Genomic DNA, 7,462 nt, shown 5'->3' with positions numbered 1-7,462 from the left:
GGTTCCAGACTGAGGTGACTAGAACAGCTCGGCCACTCCGGCCGGCTATCTTGGTATGCTTGAGACCTTTCTTTTCCCAGAGTTGAAGACTGATTCGAACGACTTCATTTGGCAACAGGAGGGGGCACCGCCACACTGCCATCTGGAAGTGCGGGATTTTTAAATCAAAGGATTAATGAACGATGGATCGGTCGCACTGGTCCAAACGATTCAGCCTTGCATTACTTACCACCAAGGTCACCGGACCTCACTGTATGCGATTATATCTCGTGGAGGTTTATAAAAGACTCTGTTTATGTGCCTCCGTTACCAACAACAATGAGTGAAGTGAGACATCGCGTAACACCAACTGTGGAAGCTGTAACTCAAGACGCGCTCGCCGCAGTGAGGGAACAATTTGAATACCGCATTGCAATATGCTGTGCATCTGAAGGGGATGGGGGGGGGGGGGGGGCATATTGGACAACTATGAAAAGGTATGAAAAAAAGCTTTTTGAATTTCCCGTTCATCAAAAAACAAAATTCATTGTATATGTTTATTAGTTTCAGAAATATAGACTAGCTAAGTCAGATGATTCTTTTTCATACACCGTGTGTACTGTGTATGGTCACGCTTGTTCAAGGAGTCCACAGCCGAGCGAAGAAGAGGTTAGTTTCACAAAAGCGAGGTCTCTATATAGAATTTCGCTGCCGGTATCTTTTGTTTTTCATTCCCACGTAATTCTAACAATAGATGTGAGTGGTACGCCATGAAATTGTCTTATGACCAACAACCGTTTATGAATGCAAACCAACTGTGTTTTGCTGTACAGACAGTGAAGAAAACCATGCATGTGCAAAAAATCGGCGTTCAAATCCAGTCATTAAATACTGATAATCCGTACAGCCATAAGAAATCTGTTGTTAGAATAACGTGAGAATGAAGAAAAAAATAATAAATGGTAGTGAGATTCGATCTACAGACCTCGCATTTATGAAACAGAGCGCTTGTTCGCTCGGCTGTGGACTCGTCGACCATACAAAGAATGCCTAAAATTTTCAAAGTCTATTTTCTCGAAAGCGATTCAGAGTGCGTCTTCAAAGGGAATTTCGCAGGGTCCCCGTGTTAGTAATAGCAAGCACATCCGTGACGGCACCTTATTTTACAGAGTTTTACGGTTAAAAGCACAACATTTTCTGACTTGTCGGACTGCGTCATTTAATTCTTCTGTCTGAATCTAAATCCTGCTAAGCAATTTAAAGTGTATGGCAGAGAGTACCGTAAACTGAGGTTACTCGGATCCAAAAGCCGAACATTTTTGTATATCTAGTACCAAATAATAGTCTAAAAACAGCAATTTCGTTGATATCCTAAATTATTTTATATTTATGATATTTTTCTAATACGTTAGGTCTGTTTCAGACCAAATTTTAATTTTTATGTGTGTGTAATAAATTGCGTTTAAGTGACTCCTGGGTTTCTGGAACTTGGACCCAACCAAAATTTTCCATGTAAAATGCAGTTTAAAGCTGCACCAGGTGCAAGTAGGACGTGAGCCCTGCAAACAACGACATTTACAAGTATTTTTGTTTGAAGAATGTTCGTTTAATTTGATATTATGTTTGAAAATATTCTAAAACTACATAATAAACAGAGTTTCATTGAAAGAAACATATTAGCACTCGATTACCGTATTGTATGTAGTCCTGATAATAAATTATAGTTCACGGTAAAATTAGTTTATGTTACCACTGAAAACTAACCTCTTCCAATTAAAGTGGATGGGTTAATTGGCTCAAATGGCTGAGTGCTATGAGACTTAACATCTGTGGTCATCAGTCCCCTAGAACTTAGAACTACTTAAACCTAACTAACCTAAGGACATCACACACATCCATGCCCGAGGCAGGATTCGAACCTGCGACCGTAGCGGTCACGCGGTTCCAGATTGAAGCGCCTAGAACCGCACGGCCACACCGGCCGGCGGATGGGTTAATTTTCTTAACGTCACATCACTTGTTGAACAAAATGTCCTTTTCTGAAGGCCATTTCCAGGCTTTTCTGGTCGGTGAGAAGCTTTCAACAATGGCACTGTTGTCGCACGTGGACATTACATGACCTGAAAACAATGCTTTATTCTAAGCGATAAGAAGAAAATCCAGTTCTTGTAAGGAAACTTTTAGTGTTTCTTCATCTTCTTCATTTCGTTGTCTGGGAGATTACTAAGAGGGGGTGGATAAGAGACCGGAAGTTTCAGATGAATTGGGAAATGCTCATTTGTTGGGTTACAAATTTCGTCTTCAGAAAAAAGTAGGTCGCTTTCTCCGAAATCCTTAACATGTAAGCATCCTCGTCCTCCGATGTTGACTCACCAACATCTTTCAGGTTAATTGGCAACTTAGTCTCCATCTCGTCTACCGGCCGGAGTGGCCGAGCGGTTCTAGGCGCTACAGTCTGGAACCGCGCGACCGCTACGGTCGCAGGTTCGAATCCTGCTTCGGGCGTGGATGTGTGTGATGTCCTTAGGTTAGTTATTTTTAAGTAGTTCTAAGTTCTAGTGGACTGATGACCTGAGCAGTTAAGTGGCTGGCTCTGAGCACTATGGGACTTAACATCTGTGGTCATCAGTCCCCTAGAACTTAGAACTACTTAAACCTAACTAACCTAAGGACGTCGCACAACACCCAGCCATCACGAGGCAGAGAAAATTCCTGACCCCGCCGGGAATCGAACCCGGGAACCCGGGCGTGGGAAGCGAGAACGCTACCGCACGACCACGAGATGCGGGCAGCAGTTAAGTCCCATAGTGCTCAGAGTCATTTGAACCATTTGAACCATTTGAACCATCTCGTCTAATGGAGTTTTTAGTAACACGGGGAACTGATCGTTATCGCTGATTTCTTTCCAGCTTCAGGTTATTTCCATTTGGTTAAAACATCTCTCTATTTACCTGCCAAGGACAAAGTAGTCCATATCGAGAGGCTGTACCAAATGTGAGGTGTTCGGCGTCAGGCACACAAATTGTATATGGTGCTCTTCATACAGCTTAACAACATTGAAGCTGAGATGGTATGATAAATTACCTCCAATTAAAATCTTAGTGCCTTCTTGTTTCTTGAGCACAGGCAGAAGGTGCGCGATACATCAATAGTAAGATATTGCACGGTCAATCCAACCATGCTTACTTCAATTGTACCTAGCATCCACTGATCCGTTTTCTGTTCACACTGTCCTAAGACATTCCGCTTTATATATTATATATATTATTAATCATTTGTTTTCTTCACGGCTTCTATGGCAATTATGCGTAGTGGACAGCAGAATATTTGCAGCTTTCATACACAAAAGTACGGTCTTTTGAATTTTATAAAATGGTTTTCGCGTTGCTCACTGCGTCCTTCTTCGAGTGTTCGCCAGATAAGATTCTTCAGCTCTGCCGCCCGACAAAAAAGCCTTTCCATTTTGTGTACACACTATCACAGGACGAGGGAAATATTCTCGTATCATTGTGTTCCAAGTAGCTTATTTCAGAGATAAACTGCACTTTAATTAGACACCGCCAGATAATGCAATACACTGAAGATTTATTGTTGCAACAGTACACATTCAATGCATGAAATAATTACATTTAAACATCAATAGAACAAGCGATTGTGAGGTACCAGGTGTCGACCCACGCTGAAACACCCATATTAGCAAGTGGTGTAGCATCCGCGGGCAGCAATATAGGCGCTGACTCCAGTATCCCGTCGATCGTACAGATGACGAATACTGACCAGGGATACGTTATTCCATGCGTGCTTGACCTGGTCACGTAGCTCTGTAAGAGCTGTTGGTTGACGAGTCGCACTAGCCACTTCTCGTCCCGTCTTATCCCATACGTGCTCGATTGAAGACAAGGTGGGAGACCGTACTGGCTGGGATTTTGCTGCACGCCTTGCAGAGTACGTTGAGTTTCACGGGCAGAGTGTGGGTAAGCGTCATCCTGTTGAAAAAACACATCACCTTCCTTTTGCAAGAACGGCAAAATAACTGGTCTAGCAGAACCCTGCACGTATCGAGCTCTGGTTGGCGTCTCCTGCAGAAATATCAAAGGTGAACGAGAGTTGTATAGCTCCCCAGACCATAAGGTCTATCGTGCGGCCAGGGCGCCTTGGGCGAATGAACTCTACGAGACAGCGCTCAGCAGGTCCACGTCGTACGCGCAGTCGGCCATCACTTGTGTGCAGGCAGAATCTGATTTCATCGCTGAAGACCATGGAGCGCTGTTCCAACTTCCAAGTGATCCTCGGACGGCACCAGTTGAACCGTGCAAGTCGATGCTATGTCCTGTGTGGAAGACCGACCAGAGTGTGCGTGCCGTGGTTCAACTGCTAATAACCAGTTCGCAACAGTTCGTGTTGACATGTCTGGGCTCACAAGCCCTCTTATACGTGATGTGGTAGCTGCCACGATCTGGCACTGCTAGTCTTACAATACGACGATCCCGGCGGGCGTCTGTGCTCCGAGACAAGACGGTTAGTACCTTTATTGAAAAATTTTTGCGGTAGCCTACGGAACCATGACTGCTCCCGGACATGCACTCCTTCATTGTAAACAAATCGACGGCCCCGAATGTCTTTCTTCACGGCACCAAAAATGTGGAAATCGAATGGGGGCGAATTCAGGACTACATGTAGGATGTGTAAGGGTTTCCCAGCGCCAATTATGAATCGCATTTGGGCCCATATGTTGCCAAGGCCTTTTTCGAATACGCAGCAAACGCTTCTCTGGAAAGCCATTAGCATGCTGTGCATGTTTTCAAGGAACTACTCAAGGGCTTCGACGTCATGTACCAGCTATAAACCTGCTGTCAACGTAAATGGAACCAAATTTAACGTACGTTCCTCGAAACGTTCTGTAAAGTTGTTGGCCATTGCTGGAGACAATGGAGAACCCGCAATCGTTCCGACCGTCATTTCACAAAATTTTCCCCAGAACCGCTCGGCCACAGCGTCCGGCTGAAATGACTCTCCTTTGAATTTAAATGAATGGGAAATTAACACGCGGAAATAATTTTTGGTGGTGATTCTCCCTTGTGGTGGCTAGTCGTGGTCGACTGGAATTTTGACGCCAGTTTTCCAACTTCGTGCCACTGTTATGTTCGGTTTTTCCCAAAACTCTGGATACTGTGCTGGTCGAATGGAGTCCCACAATGAAGCCCCTTTCAAACTCTGTCAGTTACAGGTAATGCTGTCCCACATGAGTACGCGGCATCTCGATGTCCTTCACTATTGTCACGCAACATCTGACGCTGTCCACGCCCCTTACATACCCACCAGCCCTGGTAACAACACTAAACAGCAACGCTATATATACCTGCCACGAAGAATACTATAATCGTTTAATTACTCTCCGATGATGTGTAGACATGTACACAATAAGTGTAACTTTGTGTCTGGCTCTGTGTCGTCCGAATGGATAAACTGGAACACCTTGGCGTTAATAAATTCTTGTACGGTTCATCTTCAACCTGAATTGAACCAGAGTTGATGAATGTTGTAAGGAACCTCCATTTTCATTCTCCACGATTACAAATGGTATTCTAAATTCAATTGTTAAGCACTCCATCTGCAGGCCACAAGTGGTCCATCGGGACCATCCGACCGCCGTGTCATCCTCAGTTCAGGATGCGGATAGGAGGGGCGTGTGGTCAGCACACCGCTCTCCCAGTCGTTATGATGGTTTTCTTTGACCGGAGCCGCTACTATTCGGTCGACTAGCTCCTCCATTGGCTTCACGAGGCTGAGCGCACTCCGAAAAACGGCAACAGCGCATGGCGGCTGGATGGTCACCCATCCAAGTGCCGGCCACGCCCAACAGCGCTTAACTTCGGTGATCTCACGGGAACCGGTGTATCCACTGCGGCAAGGCCGTTGCCAAATTCAATTATTGCCGTATTTATATTGAAAATTGTACAGTGAAGATTTCCTAAAACTTCAACCTCATATAAAGTACTTGGAAAGTGAAACATGTGATAATGGGCAATCGGCGATTAATAATGTGAGAAATAGCTGACGCAATGGACCTACAAAAAGAAGGAAAATATTTTCAAGTATTTACTACACAGGACTTTGTTAACACTGTCAATGCTAACACTAATACGAATGAAACTTCCTGGCAGATTAAAACTGTGTGCCCGACCGAGACTCGAACTCGGGACCTTTGCCTTTCGCGGGCAAGTGCTCTACCACTGAGCTACCGAAGCACGACTCACGCCTGGTACTCACAGCTTTACTTCTGCCAGTACTGCCATTCTGGAAACATCCCCCAGGCTGTGGCTAAGCCATGTCTCCGCAATATCCTTTCTTTCAGGAGTGCTAGTTCTGCAAGGTTCGCAGGAGAGCATCTGTAATGTTTGGAAGGTAGGAGACGAGGTACTGGCAGAAGTAAAGCTGTGAGTACCGTGCGTGAGTCGTGCTTCGGTAGCTCAGTGGTAGAACACTTGCCCGCGAAAGGCAAAGGTCCTGAGTTCGAGTCTCGGTCGGGCACACAGTTTTAATCTGCAAGGAAGTTTCATATCAGCGCACACTCCGCTGCAGAGTGAAAATCTCATTCTGGCTTTCTACTAATACGAATGTTTCGGAGAAGAATGTAATTGGTTTTGCGCACCATATTGTGATTGTGAAAGAGCTGCACGTTCGCTTAACAAAAGAAATCGTGTATGGAAGACGGTAACGCGCAATAAAGAAAGTGGATTTCATCCGTCGCTAAGACTATCGAAAAACTAGTCCTCCTACTGATTAGTGTTCGAAGAAAAAAAAAGATTTGTAAGTATTTTTCCCTAATTTTATCACCAAATACGTGAGTGGAGGCCTGCATCGTGGAAGGAAAGAGTAGTGCCTTTAGTGATTTTTGAAATGTTCGCTCTGTAAAGAGTATTCCACGAATATTCGGGATTGCAGCCGGATAACGTCGACTTCTTGCCACAATATTTCGGCTGACAGCCATTCAGCCATCTCCAGGAGAGTATTTTGCGTTGGGAATTTCTTGATCACTTCTCTACCTTTATACCAAAAACTGGCGCGAAGGCGCACGTGCAAATGCAACCGCTACATGCGCGACCTCTGTCGACTTTCTCGTCCTCTTCGAAGATTGCTCCGTCTATGGCGCGCAGGCGCTTTCTTAATGTGATACTACAAGTGCGCCCTCTATCGGACTGCGCACTCGTGGAGATAAAATTTAGATGTCAGCCTTAATCAAATTAAATGTCAATAGACATGTCATTGGTCATAAAATGTTTGTAAAGAAATCACCGGGTCCCTCGCCTTATCCAGTCGAAAATCGCCATCAGGATTAATAAGATCTTGCAGCTAACGTATTTCCACCGATTCCTCAATAATTAATCGCAGAAGGATCTCGTCGGGGTCAAGATTTCCGAGCCAGAATATTCCATGGAATGTCCTGTAGAGATACAATGCTCGGCTATAGCCGACTTACTGG

General features: G+C 44.8%; 1 pseudogene; it reads right to left on the bottom strand.

Moving 5' to 3' along the window:
* Positions 1 to 5,783: 5,783 nt before the first annotated feature.
* Positions 5,784 to 5,900, bottom strand: LOC126419880 (5S ribosomal RNA; annotated as a pseudogene).
* Positions 5,901 to 7,462: the final 1,562 nt, after the last annotated feature.

This window comes from Schistocerca serialis, chromosome 1 (assembly GCF_023864345.2).
Source record: "Schistocerca serialis cubense isolate TAMUIC-IGC-003099 chromosome 1, iqSchSeri2.2, whole genome shotgun sequence".
Taxonomy (NCBI): Eukaryota; Metazoa; Arthropoda; class Insecta; order Orthoptera; family Acrididae; genus Schistocerca; species Schistocerca serialis.
This window is presented reverse-complemented; position numbering and strand designations above follow the sequence as displayed.